Source organism: Moschus berezovskii, chromosome 3 (assembly GCF_049115385.1).
Source record: "Moschus berezovskii isolate FMDL1 chromosome 3, NW_MosBer_1.0, whole genome shotgun sequence".
Classification (NCBI taxonomy): Eukaryota; Metazoa; Chordata; class Mammalia; order Artiodactyla; family Moschidae; genus Moschus; species Moschus berezovskii.
Genome location: NC_142462.1, coordinates 5,156,716 through 5,183,254, shown reverse-complemented (window position 1 = coordinate 5,183,254; position 26,539 = coordinate 5,156,716).

The window sequence follows — 26,539 nt, the reverse complement described above, 5'->3', positions numbered from 1 at the left end:
TTAAGGGGAAATTTTTGTGGTGTTTCTCGAGTTGCAGCGTGAAGCTAAGGGTAGTACTCGAGTTGTGACGGGAACCTCAGGAACTAACTCGCGTTGCTTCAGTGAAGTCCGGTCCCCTTTGGTGTTGGAAGGGGAACTTCCGGTTTACTCTCAAGCAGTTAAATGGGAATAGGGGCTCATCTCGAATTCGGTCCATAAAGTGTGTTCTCCTCTACAATTGGAATGATGTTAGTGACATTTCTCAGTCGCATAAAGGGTGTAAATTACCGTTTTCCTTTCAAGAGGGAATGTGGTATTTCTCTTGAGATTCTGCAATGCAAAATTTCCTCATCTCGCATTGAGGGGATAATTTTGTGGTGTTTCTCGAGTTGCGGCGGGAAGCTCGGGGTACTTCTCGAGCTGGGACGGGGATCTCAGGAACTCGCTCCGGTTGCTTCAGAGAAGTCAGGTCCCCTTTGGTGTTGGAAGGGGAACTTCCGGTTTACTCTCGAGCCGTTAAATGGGAATAGGGGCTCATCTCGAATTGAGTCCATAAAGTGTGTTCTCCTTTCCAATGGGCACGGCTGTGTGAGAGAACTTTCTGAGTCGCCTACAGGGTGTCAAGTACACTTTTGCCTTTCAAGAGGGAATGTGGTATTTCTCTTGAGATTCTGCAGCGCAAAATTTCCTCATCTCGCATTGAGGGCATAATTTTGTGGTGTTTCTCGAGTTGAGGCGGGAAGCTGCGGGTACTTCTCGAGCTGAGACGGGGAACTCAGGAACTCGCTCGGGTTGCTTCAGGGAAGTCAGGTCCCCTATGATGTCTTAAGGGGAACATCCTCTTTACTCTCGAGCCTTTAAATGGGAATAGGTGCTCTCCTCAATTGATTCCATAAAGTGTGTTCTCCTGTCCAATGGTAACGGCTGTGTGAGGGAACTTTCTGAGTCGAATAAAGCATGTCAAGTACCTTTTTGCCTTTCAAGAGGGAATGTGGTATTTCTCTTGAGATTCTGCAGCGCAAAATTTCCTCATCTCGCATCGAGGGGATAATTTTGTGGTGTTTCTCGAGTTACGGCGGGAAGCTGGGTGTAGTTCTCGAGTTGCTACGGGGACCTCAGGAACTCGCTCGGGTTTCTTCAGGGAAGGCAGTTCCCCTTTTGTGTTGGAAGGGGAACTTCCGGTTTACTCTCGAGCCCTTAAATGGAATAGGGCCTCATCTCGAATTGAGTCCATAATGTGTTTTCTCCTGTCCAATGGGAGGGCTGTGTGAGGAAAATTTCTGAGTCGCATAAATGGTGTCGAGTAACCTTTTGCCTTTCAAGAGGGAATGTGGTATTTCTCTTGAGATTCTGCATCGCAAAATTTCCTCATCTCGCATTGAGGGGATAATTTTGTGGTGTTTCTCGAGTTGTAGCGGGAAGCTGGGGTACTTCTTGTTTTGCGACAGGGAGCTCAGGAACTTGCTCAGGTTGCTTCAGGGAAGGCAGTTCCCCTTTTGTGTTGGAAGGGGAACTTCCGGTTTGCTCTCGAGCCTTCAAATTTGAATATGTCCTCATCTCTAATTCAGTCCATAAAATGTGTTCTCCTCTCCAATTTGGACTGATTTTAGTGAAATTTCTGAGTCGCATAAAGGGTGTCAATTACCCTTTTGCCTTTCAAGAGGGAATGTCGTATTTCTCTTGAGATTCTGCAGCGCAAAATTTCCTCATCTCGCATTGAGGGGATAATTTTGTGGCGTTTCTCGAGTTGTGGCGGGAAGCTGTTGTACTTCTCGTTTTGCGACGGGGAGCTCAAGAACTCGCTCAGGTTGCTTCAGGTAAGGCCGTTCCCCTTTTGTGTTGGAAGGGGAACTTCCTGTTTGCTCTCGAGCCGTGAAATTTGAATAGGGCCTCATCTCTAATTGAGTCCATTAAATGTGTTCTCCCCTCCAATTTGGACTGATGTTAGTGAAATTTCTGAGTCGCATAAAGGGTGTCAAGTACCCTTTTGCCTTTCAAGAGGAAATGTGGTATTTCTCTTGAGATTCTGCAGCGCAAAACTTCCTCATCTCACATTGAGGCGATAATTTTGTGGTGTTTCTCGAGTTGCAGCGGGAAGCTGGGGTAGTTCTCGAGTTGCTACGGGGAGCTCAGGAACTCGCTCGGGTTTCTTCAGGGAAGGCAGTTCCCCTATTTTGTTGGAAGGGGAACTTCCGGTTTACTCTCGAGCCCTTAAATGGAATAGGGCCTCATCTCGAATTGAGTCCATAATGTGTTTTCTCCTGTCAAATGGGGACGACTGTGTGAAGAAACTTTCTGAGTCGCATAAAGGATGTCAAGTACCCTTTTGCCTTTCAAGAGGAAATGTGGTATTTCTCTTGAGATTCTGCAGCTCAACATTTTCTCATCTCGCATTGAGGGGATAATTTTGTTGTGTTTTTCGAGTTCCAGTGGGAAGCTGGGATTACTTCTCGATTTGCGACGGGGATATCAGGTAATCCCTCGGGTTGTTTCAGGGAAGTCAGGTCCCCTTTAGTGTTGGAAAGGGAACTTCTGATTTACTCTGGAGCCATTAAATAGGAATAGGGCCTCATCTTGAACTGAGTCCATAAATTGTGTTCTCCTCTCCAAGGGGATTTATAGTGAAATTTCTGAGTTGCATAAAGGGTGTCAAGTTCCCTTTTGCCTTTCAATAAGGAATGTAATATTTCTCTTGAGATTCTGCAATGCAAAATTTCCTCATCTCGCATTGAGGGGATAGTTTGGTAGTGTTTCTCGAGTTGCGGCGGGCAGCTGGGGGTACTTCTCATTTTGTGACGGGGAAATCAGGAACTCGCTAGGGTTGCTTCAGGGAAGTCACGTCCCCTTTTTTATTGGAAGGGGAACATCCTGTTTACTCTCGAGCCGTTAAATTGGAATAGGGCTTCATCTCAAATTGAGTCCATAAAGTGTGTTCTCCTGTCCAAAGGGGACGGCTGTGTGAGGGAACTTTCTGAGTCGAATAAAGGGTGTCAAGTCCCCTTTTGCCTTTCAAGAGGCAATGTGGGATTTCTCTTGAGATTCTGCAGCGCAAAATTTCCTCGTCTCGCATTGAGAGGATAATTCTGTGGTGTTTCTCCAAGTGCGGCGGGAAGCCAGGGTTACTTCTCGTGTTGCGACGGGAAACTCAGGAATTCGCCCTAGTTGCTTCAGGGAAGTCAGGTTCCCTTTTGTGTTGGAAGGTGAACTTACGGTTTACACTTGAGCCATTAAATGGAATAGGGCCTCATTCGAATTGAGTCCACAAAGTGTGTTTTCCTCTCCAATGGATACAGATGTTAGTGAAATTTCTGAGTCGCATAAATGGTGTCAAGTACCCTTTTGCCTTTCAAGAGGGAATGTGGTATTTCTTTTGAGATTCCGCAGCAGTAAATTTCCTCATCTCGAATTAAGGGGACAATTTTGTGGTGTTTCTCGAGGTGCGGCGGGAAGCTGGGGATACTTCTCGAGTTGTGACTGGGATCTCAGGTAATCCCTCGGGTTGCTTCAGGGAAGTCAGGTCCCCTTTTGTGTTGGAAGGGGAACTTCCGGGTTACTCTTGAGCCGTTAAATGGGAATAGGGCCTCATCTTGAATTGAGTCCTAAAGTGTGTTCTCCTCTCCAATGGGGACTTATTGTGAAATTTCTGAGTCACTTAAATGGTGTCAAGTTCCCATTTGCCTTTTAATAATGAATGTAGTATTTCTCTTGTGATTCTTCAACGCAAAATTCCTCATCTCGCAATGAGGGGATAATTTTGTGTTGTTTCTCGAGTTGCAGCGAGAAGCTGGTGGTACTTCTCGAGTTGCGACGGGGACCTCAGAAACTAGATCGCGTTGCTTCAGGGAAGTCAGGTCCCCTTTTGTGTTGGAAGGGGAACTTCCGGTTTACACTTGAGCCGTTAAATGGAATAGGGCCTCATCTCAATTTGAGTCCACAAAGTAGGTTCTCCTCTCCAATGGGGACTGATGTTAGTGAAATTTCTGAGTTTCATAAAGGATGTTAAGTACCCTTTTGCCTTTCAAGAGGGGATGTGGTATTTCTCTTGAGATTTTCCAGCGCAAAATTTCCTCATCTCGCATTGAGGGGATAATTTTGTGGTGTTTCTTGAGTTGCAACGGGAAGCTGGGGGTACCTCTCGAGTTATGACAGGGACCTCAGGAATTCGCTCAGGTTGCTTCAGGGAAGTCAGGTTCCCTTATGTGTTTGAAGGGGAACTTCTGGTTAATCTCGAGCCGTTACATGGGAATAGGGCATCATCTCGAATTGAGTCCATAAAGTGTGTTCCCTTTCCAATGGGGACTGATGTTAGTGAAATTTCTGAGTCGCATAAAGGGTGCCAAGTACACTTTTGCCTTTCAAGCCGGAATGTAGTATTTCTCTTGAGATTCTGCAGTTCAAAATTTCCTCATCTCGCATTGAGGAGATAATTTTGTGGTGTTTCTCGAGTTGCGGCGAGAAGCATGGTGTACTTCTCGAGTACCGACGGGGACCTCTGGAACTCACTGGGGTGCTTCAGTGAAGTCAAGACCCCTTTTTTGTTGGAAGGGCAACTTCCAGATTACTTTCGAGCCGTTAAATGGGAATATTGCCTCTTCACGATTTGAGTCCATAAAGTGTGTTCTCCTCTGCACTGAGGACGGTTGTTAGGGAATATTCTGAGTCACATAGGGGGAGTCAAGTACCCTATTGCCTTTCAAGAGGGACTGTGGGAATTCTCTTGAGATTCTGTAGCACAAAATTACCTCATGTCGCATTGAGGGGTTAATTTTGTGGTGTTTCTCAACTTGCGGCAGGAAACAGGGGATACTTCTCGAGTTGTGAAGGGAATGTCAGGAACTTGCTCGGGTTGCTTCAGGGAAGTCAGGTCCTCTTTTTTGGTGGAAGGGGAACTTCCCTGTTACTCTCCAGCCGTTAAATGGCAATATTGCCTCTTCTCGATTTGAGTCCAAAAAGTGTGTTCTCCTCTCCAATGGGGACGGATGTTAGGGAACTTTCTTAGTGGCATAAAGTGTGTCAAGTACCTTTTTGCCTTTCAAGCGGGAATGTGGGATTTCTCTTGAAATTCTGCAGCGCAAAATCACCTCATCTCGCATTGAAGGGATAGTTTTGTGGTGTTTCTGGAGTTACGGTGGGAAGCAGTGGGTATTTCTCGAGGTGGAACGGGACCTCAGGAACTCACTCGAGTTACTTCAGGGAAGTTAGGTCCCATTTTGTGCTGGAAGGGGAACTTCCGGATTACTCTCGAGCCCTTTAATGGGAATAGGCCTCTTCTCGAGATGAGTCCATTAATTGTGTTCTCCTCTCCACTGAGGACGGATATTACGGAACATTCTGAGTCGCATAAAGGGAGTTAAGTCCCACTTGCCTTTCAAGCTGGAATGTGGGATTTCTCATGAGATTCTGCAGCCAACCATTTCCTCATCCCGCATTGAAGTAATAATTTTGTGGTGTTTCTCGAGTTGCGACGCGAAGCTTGGGGTACTTCTCGAGTTGCGACTGGGACCTCAGGAAATCGCTCGGGTTGCTTCAGGGAAGTCAAGTCCACTTTTGTGTTGGATGGGAACTTCTGGATTACTCTGGAGCGTTTAAATGGGAATTTTGCCTCTTCTGGATTTGAGTTCATAAAATGTGTTCTCCTCTCCACTGAGGACGGATGTTAGGGAACATTCTGAGTAGCATAAAGGGAGTCAAGTACCCTTTTGCTTTTCAAGCGGGAATGTGGGATTTCTCTTGACATTCTGCAGCGCAAAACTTCCACATCTCATATTGAGGGGATAATTTTGTGGTGTTTCTCAAACTGCGGCGGGAAGCTGGGGGTACTTCTCGAATTGCCATGGGGACCACAGGAACTCACTCCACTTACTTCAGGAAGTCAGGTCCCCTTTTGTGCTGGAAGGGGAATTTCCGGTTTACTCTGGAGCCCTTAAATGGGAATAGGGCCTCTTCTCGATTTGGGTGCATAAAATGTGTTCTTCTCTCCACTGAGGAGAGATGTTAGGGAACATTCTGAATAGCATAAAGGGAGTCAAGTACACTTTTGCCTTTCAAGCGTGAATGTGGGGTTTCTCTTACGATTCTTCAGCGCAAAATTTCCTCATCTCGCATTGAGAGGATAACTTTCTGGTGTTTCTCGAATTGCGGCGGGAAGCTGGGGGTACTTCTCGAGTGGCGACGGGGTCCTCAGGAACTCACTAGAGTTACTTCATGGAAGTCAGTTGCACTTTTGTACTGAAAGGGGAACTTTCTGATTACTCTGGAGCCCTTTAATGGGAATAGGCCTCTTCTTGAGTTGAGTCCATAAAATGTGTTCTCCTCTCCAATGGGGACGGATGTTGAGGAACTTTCTTAGTGGCATAAATTTTGTCAAGTAGCCTTTTGCCTTTCAAGCGGAATTGTGGGTTTTCTCTTGAAATTCTGCAGAGCAAAATTACCTCCTCTCACATTGAATGGATAATTTTGAGTTGTTTCTGGAGTTGCGGCAGGACGGAGGGGATATTTCTCGAGATGCAACGGGGACCTCAGGAACTCACTATACTTACTTCAGGGAAGTCAGGTCCCCTTTTGTGCTGGAAGGGGAACTCCCGGATTACTCTCAAAGACTTTAATGGGAACAGGGACACTTCTCGAGTTGAGTCCATAAAATGTTATCTTCTCTCCAAAGGGGACGGATGTTAGGGAGCTTTCTGAGTGTCATATAGTGTGTCAAATACCCTTTTGGCTTTCAAGCGGGAATGTGGGATTTCTCTTGAGATTCTGCAGCACAAAATTACCTCATCTCGCATTGAGGAGATAATTTTCTGGTATTTCTCGAGTTGCGTCTGGATGCATGTCGTACTTCTCGAGTTGCGATGGGGACCTCAAGGACTCGCTCGGGTTGCTTCAGGGAAGTCAAGTCACCTTTTGTGTCGGAAGGGGAATTTCCGGATTACTCTCCAGCCCTTAAATGGGAATATTGCCTCTTCTCGATTTGAGTGCATAAAATATGTTCTTCTCTCCACTGAGGACAGATGTTATGGAACATTCTGAATAGCATAAAGGGAGTCAAGTACACTTTTGCCTTTCAAGTGGGAATGGTGGATTTCTCTTGAGATTCTGCAGTGTAAAATTTCCTCATCTTGCATTGAGGGGATAATTTTGTTTTATTTCTCGAATTGCTGCGGGAAGCTGGGGGTACTTCTCGCGTTGCCAATGGGAAATCAGGAACTCACTAGAGTTACTTCAGGGATGTCAGGTCCACTTTTTTTGCTGGAAGTAGAATTTCCTGATTACTCTCGAGCCCTTTCATAAGAATAGGGCCTCTTCTCGAGTTGAGCCCATAAAGTGTGTTCTCCACTCCAATGGGGACGGATGTTAGGGAACTTTCTGAGTGGCATAAAGTGTGTCAAGTACCTTTTTGCCTTTCAAGCGTGAATGTGGGATTTCTCTTGAGATTCTGCAGCGCACAATTACCTCAACTCGCATTGAGGGGATAATTTTGTAGTGTTTCTCTAGTTGTGGCGGGAAGCAGGGGGTACTTCTTGATTTGCGAAGGGAACGTCAGGAACTCGCTCGGGTTGCTTCAGGGAAGTGAAGTCCTCTTTTGTGCTGGAAGGGGGACTTCTGGATTACTCTCGAACCATTAAATGGGAATATTGCCTCTTCTCCGTTTGAGTCCATAAAGTGTGTTCTCCACTGCACAAAGACAGATGTTAGGGAACATTCTGAATAGCATAAAGGGAGTCAAGTACACTTTTGCCTTTCAAGTGGGAATGTGGGATTTCTCTTGAGATTCTGATGGGTAAAATTTCCTCATCTCGCATTGAAAGGATAGTTTTGTGGTGTTTCTGAAGTTGCGGCGGGAAGCAGGGGATATTTCTCGAGGTGCGACGGGGACCTCAGGAACTCACTCGAGTTACTTCAGGGAAGTCAGGTCCCCTTTTGTGCTGGAAGGGGAACTTCTGGATAACTCTCGAGGCCTTTAATGGGAATAGGGCCTCTTCTCGAGTTGAGTCCATAACATGTGTTCTCCTTTCCAATGGGGACGGATGTTAGGGAACTTTCTGAGTGGCATATAGTGTGTCAAGTAGCCTTTTGACTTTCAAGCGGGAATGTGGGACTTCTCTTGAGATTCTGCAGCGCAAAATTACCTCATCTCGCATTGAGGGGATAATTTTGTGGTGTTTCTCGATTTGCGGCGGGAAACAGGGGGTACTTCTTGATTTGCGAAGGGAACATCAGGAACTTGCTCGGGTTGCTTCAGGGATGTCAAGTCCTCTTTTTTTTTTTTTGGAAGGGGAACTTCTGGGTTACTCTCCAGCCGTTAAATGGCAATATTGCCTCTTCTCGATTTGAGTCCAAAAATTGTGTTCTCCTCTCCAATCGGGACGGATGTTAGGGAACTTTCTTAGTGGCATAAAGTGTGTCAAGTACCTTTTTGCCTTTCAAGCGGGAATGTGGGATTTCTCTTGAAATTCTGCAGCGCAAAATTACTTCATCTCGCATTGAAGGGATAGTTTTGTGGTGTTTCTGGAGTTTCGGCGGGAAGCAGGGGGTATTTCTCAAGGTGCAACGGGACCTCAGGAACTCACTCGAGTTACTTCAGGGAAGTCATTTCCCATTTTGTGCTGGAAGGGGAATTTCAGGTTTACTCTCCAGCACTTTAATGGGAATAGGGCCTCTTCTCGAGATGAGTCCATTAATTGTGTTCTCCTCTTCAGTGAGGACTGATGTTACGGAACATTCTGAGTAGCATAAAGGGAGTAAAGTACACTTTTGCATTTCAAGCGGGGATGTGAGATTTCTCTTGACATTCTGCAGAGCAAAACTTCCACATCTCATATTGAGGGGATAATTTTGTGGTGTTTCTCGAGTTGAGACGGGAAGCTGGGGGTACTTCTCGAGTTGCCACGGGGACCACAGGAACTCACTCCAATTACTTCAGGAAGTCAGGTCCCCTTTTGTGCTGGATAGGGAAATTCCGGTTTACTCTCCAGCCCTTTAATGGGAATAGGGCCTCTTCTCAGTTGAATCCATAAACTGTGTTCTCCTCTCCAATGGGGACGGATGTTAGGGAACATTCTGAGTCAAATAAAGTGTGTAAAATAACCTTTTGCCTTTCAAGCGGGAATGTGGCATTTCTCTTGAGACTATGCAGCACAAAATTACCTTATCTTGCTTAGAGGGGATAATTTTGTGTTGTTTCTCGTGTTGAGGCGGGAAGCAGGCTGTACTTCTCGATTTGCGACAGGGACCTCAGGAACTCACTCGGGTTACTTCAGGGAAGTCAGATCCCCTTTGGTGCTGGAAGGGGAACTTCCGGATTATTCTGTAGCCCTTTAATTGGAATAGGGCCTCTTTTCGTGTTGAATCCATAAAATGTCTTCTCCTTTCCACTGAGGACAGATTTTAGGGAACATTATGATTGGCATAAAGTGTGTCAGGTACACTTTTGCCTTTCAAGCAGGAATGTGGGATTTCTCTTGAGATTCTTGCAGGCAAAATTTCCTCATCTCGCATTGATGGGATAATTTTGTTGTGTTTCTCGAATTGCGGCGGGAAGCTGGGGGTAAATCACGAGTTGCCAATGGGACCTCAGGTACTCACTAGAGTTACTTCAGTAATGTCAGGTCCCCTTTTGTGCTGGAAGGAGAACTTCCGGATTATTCTCGAGCCCTTTAATGGGAATAGGCCTCTTCTCGAGTTGAGTCCATAAAATGTGTTCTCCTTTCCAATGGGGACGAATGTTAGGGAACTTTCTTAGTGGCATAAAGTGTGTCAAGTAACCTTTGCCTTTAAAGCGTGAATGTGGGATTTCTCTTGAAATTCTGCAGCGCAAAATTACCTCATCTCGCATTGAAGGGATAATTTTGAGTTGCTTCTGGAGTTGCGGCGGGATGGAGGGGATATTTCTCGAGGTGCGACGGGGACCTCAGGAACTCACTCGAGTTATTTCAAGGCAGTCAGGTCCCCTTTTGTGCTGGAAGGGAACTTCCGGATTACTCTCAAGGCCTTTAATGGGAATAGGGCCTCTTCTCGAGTTGAGTCCATAACTTGTGTTCTCCTCTCCAATGGGGACGGATGTTAGGGAACTTTCTGAGTGGCATATAGTGTGTCAAGTACCCTTTTGCCTTTCAAGCTGGAATGTGGGATTTCTCTTGAGATTCTGTAGCGCAAAATTACCTCATCTCGCATTGAGGGGATAATTTTGTGGTGTTTCACGTGTTGCGGTGGGATGCAGGTCATACTTCTCGAGTTGCGACAGGGACCTCAGGAACTCGCTCCCGTTGATTCAGGGAAGTCAGGTCCCCTTTTTTGTTGGAAGTGTAACTTCCGGTTTACTCTCGAGCCTTTAAATGGGAATAGTGCCTCATGTCGAATTGAGTACATTAAATGTGTTCTCCTCTCGAATGGGGACGGCTGTGTGAGGGAACTTTCTGAGTCGCATATAGGGTGTCAAGTACCCTTTTGCCTTTCAAGAGGGAATGTGGTATATCTCTTGCGGTTCTGTAGCGCAAAATTTCGTCATCTCGAATTGAGGGGATAATTTTGTGGTGTTTCTCGAGTTGCGGCGGGAAACTGGGTGTACTTCTCGAGTTGCCACGGGGACCTCAGGAACTCTCTCGATTTTCTTCAGGGAAGTCACGTCCCCTTTTTTGTTGGAAGGGAAACTTCCGGTTTATTCTCGAGCCGTTAAATGGGAATAGGGCCTCATCTCGAATTGAGACCATAAAATGTGTTCTCTTCACTAATGGGGACGGCTGTGTGAGGGAACTTTCCGAGTCACATAAAGGGTGTCAAGTACCCTTTTGCCTTTCAAGATGGAATGTGGAATTTCCCTTGAGATTCTGCAGCGCAAAATTTTCTGAACTTACATTGAGGGGATAATTTTGTGGTGTTTCTCGAGTTGCTGAAGGAAGCTGGGAGTACTTCTCGAGTTGGGATGGGGACCTCAGGAACTTGCTCGGGTTGCTTCAGGGAAGTCAGGTCCCCTTTGGTTTTGGAATGGGAACTTCCGGTTTATTCTCGAGCCGTTAAATGGGAATAGGGCATCATCTGGAATTGAGTCCGTAAAGTGTGTTCTCCTCTCCAATGGGGACTGTTGATAGTGAAATTTCTGAGTCACATAAAGCGTGTCAAGTACCCTTTTACCTTTCATAAGGAATGTGGTTTTTCTCTTGAGATTCTGCAGTGAAAAATTTCCTCATCTCGCATTGAGCGGATCATTTTGTGGTGTTTATCGAGTTGCGGCGGGATGCTGGGCGTACTTCTCGAGATGTGACGGGGACCTCAGGAACTCGTTTGGTTTGCTTCAGGGAAGTCAGGTCCCCTTTTGTGTTGGAAGGGGAACTTCCGGATTACTCTCGAGCCATTAAATAAAAATAGTTGCTCATCTCGAATTGAGTCCATAAAGTGTGTTCTCCTGTCAAATGGGGACTGCTATATGATGGAACTTTCTGAGTCGCATAAAGGGTGTCAAGTACACTTCTGCCTTTCAATAGGGAATGTGGGATTTCTCATGAGATTCTGAAGCGCAAAATTACCTGGACTCGCATTGAGGGGATAATTTTGTGTTGTTTTTCTCGAGGTGTGGCGGGAAGTAGGGGGTACTTCTCGAGTTGCGACAGGGACCTCAGGATTTCGCTCGGGTTGCTTCAGGAAAGTCAAGTCCCCTTTTGTGTTGGAAGGGGAACTTCCGGTTACTCTCGAGCAGTTAAATGGGAATAGTGCCTCTTCTCGTGTTGAGTCCATAAACTCTGTTCTCCTTTCCAGTGAGGACGGATGTTAAGGACCATTCTGAGTCACCTCAAGCGAGTCAAGTACCCTTTTGCCTTTCAAGGGGGAATGTCGGATTTCTCTTGAGATTCTGCAGTGCAAAATAGCCTCATCTCGCATTGAGGGGTTTATTTTGTGGTGTTCTTCGAGATGCGGCGGGAAGTGGGGATACTTCTCGAGTTGCGTTGGGGACCTCAGGATCTCACTCGAGTTACTTGAGGGAAGTCAGGTCCCCTTTGTGCTGGAAGGGGAACTTCCAGATTAATCTCGAGCCATTAAACGGGAATATTGCCTCTTCTCGATTTGAGTCCATAAACTGTGTTCTCCTCTCCAGTGAGGACCGATGTTAGGGACCATTCTGAGTCGCCTAAAGGGAGTCAAGTACCCTTTTGCCTTTCAAGCGGGAATGTGGGATTTTTCTTGAGATTCTGCAGCGCAATATTTTTTCATCTCGCATTGAGGGGATAATTTTGTGGTGTTTACCGAATTGAGGCTGGAAGCTGGGGGTACTTCTCGAGTGTGATGGGGATTTCAGGAACTCATTCGAGTTTCTACAGGGAAGTCAGGTCCCCTTCAGTGCTGGAAGGGGAACTTCCGGATTTTCTCGAGCCCTTTAATGGGAATAGGGCCTCTTCTCGAGTTGAGTCCATAAAGTGTGTTCTCCTCTCCAAGGCGGATGGATTTTAGGGAAATTTCTGAGTGGCATAAAGTGTGTCAAGGACACTTTTGCCTTTCTAGCGGGAATGTGGGATTTCTCTTGAGATTCTGCAGCGCAATATTTCCTCATGTCGCATTGAGTGGACAATTTTGTGGTGTTTCACGTGTTGCATCCGGAAGCAGTGTGTAGTTCTCGAGCTGCGACGGGGACCTCAGGAACTCGCTCAGGTTGATTCATGGAAATCAACTCCCCTTTTGTGTTGTAAGGGGAACTTCCAGATTACTCTGGAGCGGTGAAATGGGAATATTGCCTCTTCTCGATTTGAGTCCATAAAGTGGGTTCTCCTCTCCACTGAGGACGGATGTTAGGGACCATTCTGAGTCGCCTCAAGGGAGTCAAGTACCCTTTTCCCTTTCATGAGTGAATGTGGGATTTCTTTTCAGATTCTGCAGCCCAAAATTTCCTCATCTCGTATTGAGGGGATAATTTTGTGGTGTTTCTCGCGTTGAGGCGGTAAGCTGGGGGTACTTCTCGAGTTGTGACGGGGATCTCAGGAACTCGCTCGGGGTGCTTCAGGGAAGTCAGGTCCCCTTTTGTGTTAGAAGGGGAACTTCCAGTTTATTCTGGAGCCCTTAAGTAGAAACAGGGGCTCATCTCGAATTGAGTCCATAAAGTGTGTTCTCCTCTCCTTGGGGACTGATTTTAGTGAAATTTCTGAGTCGCATAAAGGGTGTCAAGTACCCTTTTGCTTTTCAAGAGGGAATGTGGTATTTCTCTTGAGATTTTGCAGCGCAAAATTGCCTCATCTCCAATTGAGGGGATAATATTTTGGTGTTTCTCGAGTTGAGGCGGGAAGCTGGGGGTACTTCTCGAGTTGCGACGGGGAACTCAGGAACTCTCTCGGGGTGATTCAGGGAAGTCAGATCCCCTTTGTTGTTGGAAGGGGAACTTCCAGTTTACTCTCGAGCCGTTAAATGGGAATAGTGGCTCATCTCAAATAGAGTCCATAAAGTGTGTTCTCCTCTCCAATGGGGACTGATGTTAATGAAATTTCCGAGTTGCATAAAGGGTTTCAAGAATGCTTTTCTCTTTCAAGAGAGAATGTGGTATTTCTCTTGAGATTCTGCAGTGCAAAATACCTCATCTCGCATTGAGGGGATAATTTTGTGGTGTTTCTCGAGTTGCGGCGGGAAGCTGGGGCTATTTCTCGAGTTGCGATGGGGACCTCAGGGACTCGCTCGGGATGCTTCAGGGAAGTCAGGTCCCCTTTTGTTTTGGAAGGGGAACTTCCGGTTTAACGTTGAGCCGTTAAATGGTAATAGGGGCTCATCTCGAATTGAGTCCTAAAGTGTGTTCTCCTCTCCAATGGGGACGGCAGTGTCAGGGCACTTTATGAATAGCATAAAGCGTGTAAAGTACCCTTTCGCCTTTCAAGTGGAAATGTGGGATTTCTCTCGAAATTCTTCAGCGATAAATTTCCTCATCTCGCATTGAGGGGATAATTTTCTGGTGTTTTTGCAGTTTCGGCGGGAACCTCAGGAAATCGCTCTGGTTGATTCATGGAAGTCAAGAAATCTTTTGTGTTGGAAGGGGAACTTCCGTATCACTCTCGTGCCGTTAAATGGGAATATGGCCTCTTCTCGATTTGAGTCCATAAAGTGTGTTCTCCTCTCCACTGAGGATGGATGTTAGGGAACTTTCAGAGTCACCTAAAGGGAGTCAAGTACCCTTTTGCCTTTCAAGCGGGAATGTGGGATTTCTCTTGAGATTCTGTAGTGCAAAATTACCTCATCTCGCATTGAGGGGAAAAATTTGTGGTTTTTCTCGAGCTGCGGGGGGAAGCAGGGGGTACTTCTCGAGTTGCAGAGGGGACCTCAGGAACTTGTTCCGGTTTCTTCAGGGAAGTCAAGTCCCCTTTTTAGTTGGAAGGGGAATTTCCGGATTACTCTCGAGCCATTAAATTTGAATATTGCCTCTTCTCGATTTGAGTCCTTAAAGTTTGTTCTCCTCACCACTGAGGACAGAAGTTAGGGAACATTCTGAGTCGCATTAAAGGAGTCAAGTACCCTTTTGCCTTTCAAGCAGGAATGTGGGATTTCTTTTGAGATTCTACAGCGCAGAATTTCCTCATCTCGCATTTAGGGAATAATTTTGTGGTGTTTTTGGAATTGCGGCGGGAAGCTCGGGGTACTTCTCCAGTTGCAACGGGGACCTCAGAAACTCACTCGAGTTATTTCAGGGAAGTCAGGTCCCCTTTTGTACTGGAAGGGGAACTTTCGGATTACTCTCGAGCCCTATAATGGGAATAGGGCCTATTCTAGAGTTGAGTCCATAAAGTGTGTTCTCCTCCCCAATGGGGACAGATGTTAGGGAACTTTCCGAGTGGCATAAATTTTGTCAAGTGCTCCTTTGCCTTTCAAGCGGGATTGTGGGATTTCACTTGAGATTCTGCAGCGTAAAATTTCCTAATCTCGCATTGAGGGGATAATTTTGTGGTGTTTCTCGAGTGCGGAAGGAAGCAGGGGGTACTTCTCGAGTTGCGACAGTGACCTCAGGAACTCACTCGAGTTACTTCAGGAAAGTCAGGGCCCTTTTGTGCTGGAAGGGGAACTTCCCGATTACTCTCGAGCCCTTTCTTGGGAGTAGGGCCTCTTCTCGAGTTCAGTCCATAAAGTGTGTTCTCCTCTCCAATGGGGACGAAAGTTAGGGAACTTTCTGAATGGCATAACGTGTGTCAAGTACACTTTTGCCTTTCAAGCTGGAATGTGGGATTTCTCTGAGATTCTGCAGTGCAAAATTATCTCATCTCGCATTTAGGGGATAATTTGGTGGTGTTTCTCGAGTTTCGGCGGGAAGCACGGGGTACTTCTTGAGTTGTGACGGGGACCTCAGGACTTCGCTCTGGTTGCTTCAGGGAATCCAAGTCCCCTTTTGTAATGGAAGGGGAACTTCCCGTTACTTTCGAACAGTTAAATGGGAATATTGCCTCTTCTCGAGTTGAGTCCATAAGCTGTGTTCTCCTCTCCAGTGAGGACGGATGTTAGGGACCCTTCTGAGTCACCTAAAGGGAGTCAAGTACCCTTTTGCCTTTCAAGCGGGAATGTGGGATTTCTCTTGAGATTCTTCAGCGCAAAATATACTCATCTCGCATTGAGGGGTTGATTTTGAGGTGTTCTTCGAGTTGCGGCGGGAACTGGGGGTACCTCTGGAGTTGCGACGGGGACCTCATGAACTCACTCGAGTTACTTCAGGCAAGTCAGGTCCTCTTTGTGCCTGAAGGGGAACTTCCGGATTAATCTCGAGCCGTTAAATGGGAATATTGCCTCTTCTCAATTTGAGTCCATAAACTGTGTTCTCCTCTCCAGTGAGGACCGATGTTAGGGACCATTCTGAGTCGCCTAAACGGAGTCAAGTACCCTTTTGCCTTTCAAGCGGAAATGTGGGATTTCTCTTGAGATTATGCAGCACATTATTTCCTCATCTCGCATTAAAAGGATAATTTTGTGGTGTTTCCCGAGTTGCGGCTGGAAGCTGGGGTTACTTCTCGAATGTGATGGGAACTTCAGGAACTCATTAGAGTTACTTCAGGGAAGTCAGGTCCCCTTTTGTCCTGGAAAGGGAACTTCTGGAATTTCTTGAGCCCTTTAATGGGAATAGGGCCTCTTCTTGAGTTGAGTCCATAAAGTGTGTTCTCCTCTCAAATGGGGACGGATGTTAGGGAAATTTCTGAGTGACATAAGGTGTGTCAAGGACACTTTTGCCTTTCTAGCAGGAATGTGGGATTTCTCTTGAGATTCTGCAGCGCAAGGTTTCCTCATCTCGCATTGAGGGGACAATTTTTGGTGTTTCACGTGTTGCGGCCGGAAGCAGGTGGTTGTGCTCGAGCTGCAACAGGGACCTCAGGAACTCGCTCAGGTTGTTTCATGGAAATCAACTCCCCGTTTGTTTTGGAAGGGGAACTTCCAGATTACTCTCGAGCCGTTAAATGGGAATATTGCCTCTTCTCGATTTGAGTCCATAAAGTGTGTTCTCCTCTCCACTTAGGACGGATGTTAGGGACCATTCTGAGGCGCCTAAAGGGAGTCAAGTACCCTTTTGCGTTTCAAGTGGGAATGTGGGATCTTTCTTGAGATTCTGCAGCGCAAAATTACCTCATCTCGCATTGAGGGGATAAATTTGTGGTGTTTCTCGAGCTGAGGCGGGAAGCAGGGGGTACTTCTCAAGTTGCAGCGGTGACCTTAGGAACTCGTTCCGGTTGCTTCAGGTAAGTCAAGTCCCCTTTTTTGTTGGAAGGGGAATTTCCAGATTACTCTCGAGCCATTAAATTTGAATATTGCCTCTTCTCGATTTGATTCCTTAAAATTTGTTCTCCTCACCACTGAGGACAGAGGTTAGGGAACGTTCTGAGTCGCATTAAGGGAGTCAAGTACTCTTTTGCCTTTCAAGCGTGAATGTGGGATTTCTCTTGAGATTCTACAGCGCAGAATTTCCTCATCTCGCATTTAGGGATTAATTTTGTGTTGTTTCTCGAATTGCAGAGGAAAACTGGGGGGTTCTTCTCAAGTTGCGATGGACGGGGACTTCAGGAACTCACTCGAGTTACCTCAAGGAAGGCAGGTCCCCTTTTGTGCTGGAAGGGGAACTTCCGGATTGCTATTGTGCCTTTCAAAGGGAATAGGGCCTCTTCTCGAGTTGAGTCCATAAAGTGTGTTCCCATCTCCAATGTGGACGGATGTTAGGGAATTTTCTGAGTGGCATAAAGTGTGTCAAGTACTCTTTTGCCTTTCAAGCGGGATTTTGGGATTTCTCTTGAGATTCTGCAGCACAAAATTCCCTCATCTCGCATTGAGGAATTAATTTTGTGGTGTTTCTGGAATTGCGGCAGGAAGCTGGGAGTACTTCTCCAGTTGCGACGGGGACCTCAGGAACTCATTCGAGTTACTTCAGGGAAGTCATGTCCCCTTTTATACTGGAAGGGGAACTTTCGGATTACTCTCAAGCCCTATAATGGGAATAGGGCCTATTCTAGAGTTAAGTCCATAAAGTGTGTTCTCCTCTCCAATGGGGACAGATGTTAGGGAACTTTCTGAGTGGCATAAAGGGTGTCAAGTGCTCTTTTGCCTTTCAAGCGGGATTGTGGGATTTCACTTGAGATTCTGCAGCGTAAAATTCCCTCATCTCACATTGAGGGGATAATTTTGTGGTGTTTCTCGAGTTCGGAGGGAAGCAGGGGGTACTTCTCCGCTTGCGACGGGGACCTCAGGAACTTGCTCGGGTTGCTTCAGGGAAGTCAGGTCCCCTTTTGTGTTGGAAGGGAAACTTCTGGATTACTCTCGAGACGTTAAATGGGAATCGGACCTCATCTCCAGTTGAGACTATAAAGTGTGTTCTCTCCAATGGGGACGACTGTGTGCGGGAATTTTCTGAGTCTACCTGGCGGCGCAGAGGCGAGAGATGCATTCCCCTCTGGCGCAGACGCAAGAGAAGACTTCCCTGCCTGCCCAGACACGACAGACCCCGGCCCCTCCCGCACAGACACCGGAGAACCCCACACATTCACAGAGGCCAGAGTCGCCGGCCCCGCCCATGCAGAAGCGAGAGACACCGACCCCGCCCATGCAGACCCGCGAGACACCGGCCCCTTCCGCACAGTTGCCAGTGACACTGCCGCCGCCCGGACAGACGTGAGAGTCGGCTGCCCCGCTTGCTCAGATCCTAGAGTCCCGGGCCCCTCCCGCCCATACGTGAGAGACACAGACTCCGCCCACGCAGTCGCGAGAGAATCCGGCCTCGCCCACAGAGACGCCAGAGAACGTGGCCCTGCCCGTGCAGATACGAGAGACGTAGCCCCTAGCACAACCGACCATGCAAAGATGCGTGGCGATGAGGAGTCACCCCGCTCCTGAGGCCAGGCCAGGCGGCCATGAGGAGGTACCCCACGTCCAATAGGCGGTGGCTGTGCAGGGGAGGGCCGAGAGGAGCTACTACGTTCAAGGTCAGGAGGGGCAACCTTGAGGACATACCCGTCATCCAAGGTAAGCTGCAGCAGCTGTGCTTTCTTGGAGCAGCTGTGAAGAGATATCCCACACCCAAGGTAAGAGAAACCCAAATAAGATGGTAGGTATTGCGAGGGGGCATCAGAGGGCAGACACACTGAAATCATAATCACAGGAATCTAGTCGATCTGATCACATGGACCACAGCCGAATGTGGTCCACTGGAGAAGGGAATGGCAAACCACTTCAGTATACTTGCCTTGAGAACCCCATGAACAGTATCAAAGGGCAAAATGACAGGATACTGAATGAGGAATTCTGCAGGTCGGTAGGTGCCCAGTATGCTACTGGAGATCAGTGGAGAAATAACTCTAGAAGGAATGAAGGGATGGAGCAAAAGCAAAACCAGTACCCAGTTGTGGATGTGACCAGTGATAGAAGCAAGGTCCGGTGCTGTAAAGAACAATATTGCATAGGAACCTGGAATTTAGGTCCATGAATCAAGGCAAATTGGAAGTGGTCAAACAGGAGATGGCAAGAGTGAACATAGACATTCTAGGAATCAGGGAATTAAAATGGACTGGAATGGGTGAATTTAACTCAGATGACCATTATATCTACTACTGTGGGCAGGAATCCCTTAGAAGAAATGGAGTAGCCATCATGGTCAACAAGAGTCCGAAATGCAGTACTTGGATGCAATCTTAAAAATGACAGAATGATTTCTGTTCGTTTCCAAGGCAAACCATTCAACATTACAGTAATCCAGGCCTATTCCCCAACCAGTAACACTGAAGAAGCCGAAGTTGAACGGTTGTATGAAGACCTACAAGACCTTTAGAACTAATACCCAAAAAAGAAGTCCCTTTCATTATAGGGGACTGGAATGCAAAAGTAGGAAGTCAAGAAACACCTGGAGTAACAGGCAAATTTGGCCCTGGAGCACGGAATGAAGCAGGGCCAAGGCTAATAGAGTTTTGTCAAGAGAACGCACTGGTTATAGCAAACACCTTCTTCCAACAATACAAGAGAAGACTCTACATATGGACCTCACCAGATGGTCAACACCAAAATCAGATTGATTATATTCTTTGCAGCCAAAGATGGTGAAGCTGTATACAGTTAGCAAAAACAAGACCAGGATCTGACTGTGGCTCAGATCATGAACTCCTTATTGCCAAATTCAGACTTAAATTGAAGAAAGTAGGGAAAACCCCTAGACCATTCAGATATGACCTAAATCAAATCCCTTATGATTATACAGTGGAAGTGAGAAATAGATTTAAGGGATTAGATCTGATAGATAGAGTGCCTGATGAACTCTGGACGGAGGTTCGTGACATTGTACAGGAGACAGGGACCAAGAGCATCCCCATGGAAATGAAATGCAAAAAAAGCAAAATGGCTGTCTGAGGTGGCCTTACAAATAGCTCTGAAAAGAAGAGAAGCGAAAACCAAAAGAGAAAGGGAAAGATATAAGTATAAGAATGCAGAGTTCCAAAGAATAGCAAGGAGAGATAAGAAAGCCTTCCTCAGTGATCTATGCAAAGAAATAGAGGAAAACAACAGAATAGGAAAAATAAGAGATCTCTTCAAGAACATTAGAGATTCCAAGGGAATATTTCATGCAAAGATGGGCTTGGGAAAGGACAGAAATGGTATGGACCTAACAGAAGAAGAAGATATTAAGAAGAGGTGGCAAGAATACATAGAAGAACTGTACAAAAAAGATCTTCACGACCAGGATAGTCACGAAAATGTGATCACTGACCTCGAGCCAGACATCGTGGAATGTGAACTCAAGTGGGCCTTAGAAAGCATCACTACGAACAAAGCTAGTGGAAGTGATGGAATTCCAGTTGAGCTCTTTCAAATCTTGAAAGATTATGCTGTAAAAGTGCTGCACTCAATATGCCAACAAATTTTCAAAACTCAGCAGTGGCCACAGGACTGGAAAAGGTCAGTCTTCATTCCAATCCCAAAGAAAGGCATTGCCAAAGAATGCTCAAACTACCACAGAATTGCACTCATCTTACACGCTAGTAAAGTCATGCTCAAAATTCTCCAAGCCAGGCCTCAGCAATATGTGATCCGTGAACTCCCAGATTTTCAAGCAGGTTTTAGAAAAGGCAGAGGCGCCAGAGATCAAATTGTCAACATCCGATGGATCATGGAGAAAGCAAGAGAGTTCCAGGAAAACATCTATTTCTGCTTCATTGACTATGCCAAAGCCTTTGACTGTGTGGATCACAATAAACTGTGGAAGATTCGGAAAGAGATGGGAATCCCAGACCACCTGAGCTGCCTCTTGAGAAACCTGTATGCAGGTCAGGAAGCAACACTCAGAACTGTACATGGAACAACAGACTGGTTCCAAATAGGAAAAGGATTACGTTAAGGCTGTATATTGTCACCTTGCTTCTTTAACTTATATGCAGAGTACATCATGAAAAATGCTGGGCTGGAAGAAAAACAAGCTGGAATCAAGATTGCTGGGAGAAATATCAATAACCTCAGATATGCAGATGTCAACATCCTTAGGGCAGAAAGTGAAGAGGAACTCAAAAGCCTCTTGATGAAAGTGAAAGAGGAGAGTGAAAATGTTGGTTTGAAGCTCAACATTCAGAAAACAAAGATCATGGAATCTGGTCCCATCACTTCACTGGAAATAGATGGAAAAACAGTGGAAACAGTGTCAGACTTTATTGTTTTGGGCTCCAAAATCACTGCAGATGCTGATTGCAGCCATGAAATTAAAAGGCGCTTATTCCTAGGAAGGAAAGTTATGACCAACCTTGATAGTATATTAAAAAGCAGAGACATTACTTTGCCAACCAAGGTCCGTCTAGTCAAGGCTATGGTTTTTCCCGTGGTCATGTATGGATGTGAGAGTTGGACTGTGAAGAAAGCTGATCGCCCAAGAATTGATGCTTTTGAACTGTGGTGTTGGAGAAGACTCTTGAGAGTCCCTTGTACTGCAAGAAGATCCAACCAGTCCATTCGAAGAGCGATCAATCCTGGGTATTCATTGGATGGACAGATGCTAAAGCTGGAACTGCAATACTTTGGCAACCTCAGGTGACGAGTTGACTCACTGGAAAAGATTCTGATGCTAGGAAAGTTTGGGGGCTGGAGGAGAAGGGGATGACAGAGAATGAGATGGCTGGATAGAATCACCGACTCTGTGGAAATCAGTTTGAGTGAACTCCGTGAGTTGGTGATGGACAGGGAGGCTTGTCGAACAGTGATTCATGGGGTCGCGGAGCGTCGAACACGACTGAACTGAACTGAACTGAACAAAGTGTGTCAAGTACCCTTTTGCCTTTCAGGCAGGTATGTGGAATTTCTCTTGATTGTGCAGTGCAAAATTTCCTCATTTCGCCTTGAGGGGATAATTTTTTGATGTTTCTCGAATTGCAGCGGAAAGCTGGGGTTACTTCTAGAGTTGCGACGGGACCTAAGCATCTCTCTCGGGTTGCTACAGGGAAGTCAGGTCCCCTTTTGAGCTGGTAGGGAAATTTCTGGATTACTCTCGAGACCTTAAATGGGAATAGGGCCTCAACTCGAGTTGAGTCCATAAACTGTGTTCTCTCCAATGGGGAGGGCTGTGTGAGGAAGTTTCTGAGTCGCATAAACGGTGTCAAGTACCCTTTTGACTTTCAAGAGGGAATGTGGTATTTCTGTTGAGATTCTGCAGTGCAAAATTTCCTCATCTCGCATTGAGGGGATAATTTTGTGGTGTAACTTGTGTTGGGGCGGGAAGCTGCGGATTCTTCTCTTTGCGATGGGGACTTCAGGAACTCACTCGGGTTGCTTCAGGAAAGACAGCTCCAATTTTGTTTTGGAGGTGGAACTTCCGGATTACTCTCGAGCCCTTAAAAGGGAATAGGGCCTTTTCTCCAATAGAGTCCATAAAGTGTGTTCTCCTCTGCAATGGGGACGGCAGTGTGAGGAAACTTTCTGAGACACATAAAAGGAGTCAATTACCCTTTTGCCTTTCAAGAGGGAATGTGGGATTTCTCTTGAGATTCTGCAGTGGAAAATTTCCTCATCTCGCATTGAGGGGATAATTTTGTGGTATTTCTCGAGTTGCGACGGGAACATCAGGAATTCGCTCGGGTTGCTGCAGGGAAATCAGGTCCCCTTTTGTGTTGGAATGGGAACTTCTGGATTACTCTCGAGCCGTTAAATGGGGCCTCTTTTCCAATTGAGTCCATAAAGTGTGTTCTCCTCTCCAATGGGGACGGCTTTGTGAGGGAACATCCTGAGTCGCATAAAGGGTATCAAGTATACTTTTGCCTTTCAAGCGTGAATGTGGCTTTTCTCTTTAGATTATGCAGCGCAAAATTTCCTCATCTCGCATTGAGGGGATAATTTTGTGGTGTTTCTCGGGTTGCGGCGGGAAGCTGGGGGTACTACTCTAGTTGCGACGGGGACATCGGTTAGTCGCTCGGGTTGGTTCAGGGAAGTCAGGTCCACTTTTATTCTGGAAATTTAACTTCTGGATTACTCTTGAACGTTAAATGGGAATAGGGCCTCATCTCGAGTTGAATCCAAAAGTGTGTTTTCCTCTCCAATGGGGACTGCGGTGTGAGCGAACTTTCTGAGTTGAATAAAGAGTGCCAAGTACCCTTTTGCCTTTCACGTGGAAATGTGGGATTTCTCTTGAGATATTGCAGCGCAAAATTTCCTCATCTCGCATTGAGGGGATAATTTTGTAGTGTTTCTCCAGTTGCGGCAGGAAGTTGGGGTAGTTCTCGAGTTGCAATGGGGACCTCAGGAACTCGCTCATATTGCTTCAGGGAAGTCAGTTCCCCTTTTGTGTTGGAAGGGGAACTTCAGGATTACACTCAAGCAGTTAAATAGGAATTGGCCTCTTCTAGAGTTGAGTCCATAAAGTGTGTTCTCCTCTCCAATGGAGACGGCAGTTAGAGGAAACTTTCTGAGTCGCATAAAGGGTGGCAAGTACCCTTTTGCCTTTCAAGAGAGAATGTGGGATTTCCCTTGAGATTTTGCAGCACAAAATTTCCTCATCGCGCATTGAGGGGATAATTTTGTGGTGTTTCCCGAATTGCAGCGGGAAGCTGGGGGTACTTCTCAATTTGCTACGGGGACTTCAGTAACTCACTCGAGTTACGTCAGGGAACTCAGGGCCACTTTTGTGCTGGAAGGGGAACTTCCAGATTACTCTTGAGCCCTTTAAACGGAATATTGCCTCTTCTCGATTTGAGTCCATAAACTGTGCTCTCTTCTACAATGAGGACGGATCTTAGGGCATTTCCTGCTTGAAATAAAGTCTGTTAAGTACCCTTTTGCCTTTCAAGCGGGAATGATGGATTTCTCTTGAGATACTGCAGCGCACAATTTCCTCATCTCGCATTGAGGGGATAATTTTGTTGTGTCTGTCGGATTGCGACGGGAAGCTGGGGGTACTTCTTGAGTTGCGACGGGGACCTCAGGAACTCACTGGAGTTACTTCAGGGAAGCCAGGCCACCTAATGTGCTGGAAGGGTATCTTCCGGATTACTCTCGAGCCGTTAAATGGGAATATTGCCTCTTCTCGATTTGAGTCCATAAAGTGTGTTTTCCTCTCCATTGGGGACCAATGTTAGGGAACTTTCTGAGTGGCATAAAGTGTGTCATGTACACTTTTGCCTTTCAAGCGGGAAGGTGGGATTTCTCTTCAGATTCTGCAGCTCAAAATTACCTCATCTCGCACTGAGTGGATACTTTTGTGGTGTTTCTCAAGTTGCGGTGGGAAGCAGGGTGTATTTCTCAAATTGCGACGGGGATCTCAGGAACTCGCTCGGCTTGCTTCAGGGAAGTCAAGTCCCCTTTTGTGTTGGAAGGGGAACTTCCGGATTACTCTCGAGCCTTTAAATGGGAATATTGCCTCATCTCGTATTGAGTCCATAAAGTGTGTTCTCCTATCCACTGAGGACGGGTGTTAGGGAACATTCTGAGTGGCCTAAACGGAGTCAAGTACCATTTTCCCTTTGAAGCGGACTGTGGGATTTTTTTTGAGATTCTGCACCGCAAAGTTTCCTCATCTCGCATTGTGGGGATAATTTTGTGGTGTTTCTCGAATTGCGGCGGGAAGCTGGGGGTACATCTCGAGTTTCCTCGCGGACCTCAGAACTCACTCGACTTACTTAGGGGAAGTCAGGTCCCCTTTGTGCAGAAGGGAACTTCCGGATTACTCTTGAGCCGTTAAATGGGAATATAGCCTCTTCTCGATTTGAGTCTATAAAGTGTGTTCTCCTCTCCACTGAGGACGGATGTTAGGTAATATTCTGAGTCGCATAAAGGGAGTCAAGTACCCTTTTGCCTTTCAAGCGGGACTGGAGGATTTCTCTTGAGATTCTGCAGTGCAAAATTTCTTCATTTCGCTTTGAGTGGATAATTGTGTGGTGTTTTTTGAGTTGCGGCGGGAAGCAAGGGGTACTTCTCTAGTTCCGAAAGGAACCTCAGGAACTCACTCGGAGTGCTTCAGGACAATCAAGTCCCCTTTTTTGTTGGAAGGGGACTTCAGGATTGCTCTCGAGCTGTTAAATGGGAATATTGCCTCTTCTCAATTTGTATTTCTGCTGAGATACTGCAGCACAAAATTTCCTCTTCTTGCATTGAGGGGATAATTTTGTCGTGTTTCTCGAGTTGCGGTGGGAATCTTGGGGTACAACTCGAATTGTGACGGGAACCTCAGGAACTCGCTCGGGTTGCTTTAGGAAAGTCATGTCCCCTTTTGTGCTGGAAGGGGAACATACAGAATACTCTAGAGCCATTAAATGGGAATAGGGCCTCTTCTCGAGTTGAGTGCATAAAGTGTGTTCTCGTCTCCAATGAGTACGGCTGTGTGAGGGAACTTTCTGAGTCGCATAAAGGGTGTCAAGTACGGGAGAGACGGGAGAGACCCCGGCCCCGGCCTTGCAGAAGTGGGAGACGCCGGCCCTGCCTGCGCAGATGAGAGAGATGCCGGCCCTTTCCACGGAGTTCCGAGAGTCACTGACCGTACCCGCGCAGACATGAGAGTCGCCGGCCCCAGCGCACCGACCATTCAAAGATGCACAGCCGTGAGGAGCTACCCCACGCCTGAGGCCAGAGCAGGGAACCGAGAGGAGCTACCCCACGTCCAATAGGCTGTGGCTGTGCGGGGGAGGGCCGAGAGGAGCTACTCACGTTCAAGGTCAGGAGGGGTGGCCTTGAGGAGATACCCCTCATCCAAGGTAAAGTGCAGCGGCTGCGCTTCCTTGGAGCAGCTGTGAAGAGATATCCCACACCCAAGGTAAGAGAAACTCAAATAAGATGGTAGGTATTGCGAGGGGATATCAGAGGGCAGACACACTGAAATCATAATCACAGGAAACTAGTCGATCTGATCACATGGACCACAGCCGAATGTGGTCCACTGGAGAAGGGAATGGCAATCCACTTCAGTATACTTGCCTTGAGAACCCCATGAAGAGTATCAAAGGGCAAAATGACAGGATACTGAATGAGGAACTCCCCAGGTCGGTAGGTGCCAAGTATGCTACTGGAGATCAGTGGAGAAATAACTCTAGGAGGAATGAAGGGATGGAGCAATAGCAAAATCAGTACCCAGTTGTGGATGTGACCAGTGATAGAAGCAAGGTCCAGTGCTGTAAAGAGCAATTTTGCATAGGAACATGGAATGTTAGCTCCATGAATCAAGGCAAATTGGAAGTGGTCAAACAGGAGATGGCAAGAGTGAACATAGACATTCTAGGAATCAGTGAATTAAAATGGACTGGAATGGGTGAATTTAACTCAGATGACCAGTATATATACTATTGTGGGCAGGAATCCCTTAGAAGAAATGGAGTAGCCATCATGGTCAACAAAAGAGTCCGAAATGCAGTACTTGGATGCAATCTTAAAAATGACAGAATGATTTCTGTTCGTTTCCAAGGCAAACCATTCAACATTACAGTAATCTAGGCCTATGCCCCAAGCAGTGACGCTGAAGAATGCGAAGTTGAACGGTTCTATGAAGATCTGCAAGACCTATTAGAAGTAACACACAAAAAAGATGTCCTTTTCATTATAGGGAATGGAACACAAAAGTAGGAAGTCAAGAAACACCTGGAGTAACAGGCAAATTTGGCCTTGGAGCATGGAATGAAGCAGGGCCAAGGCT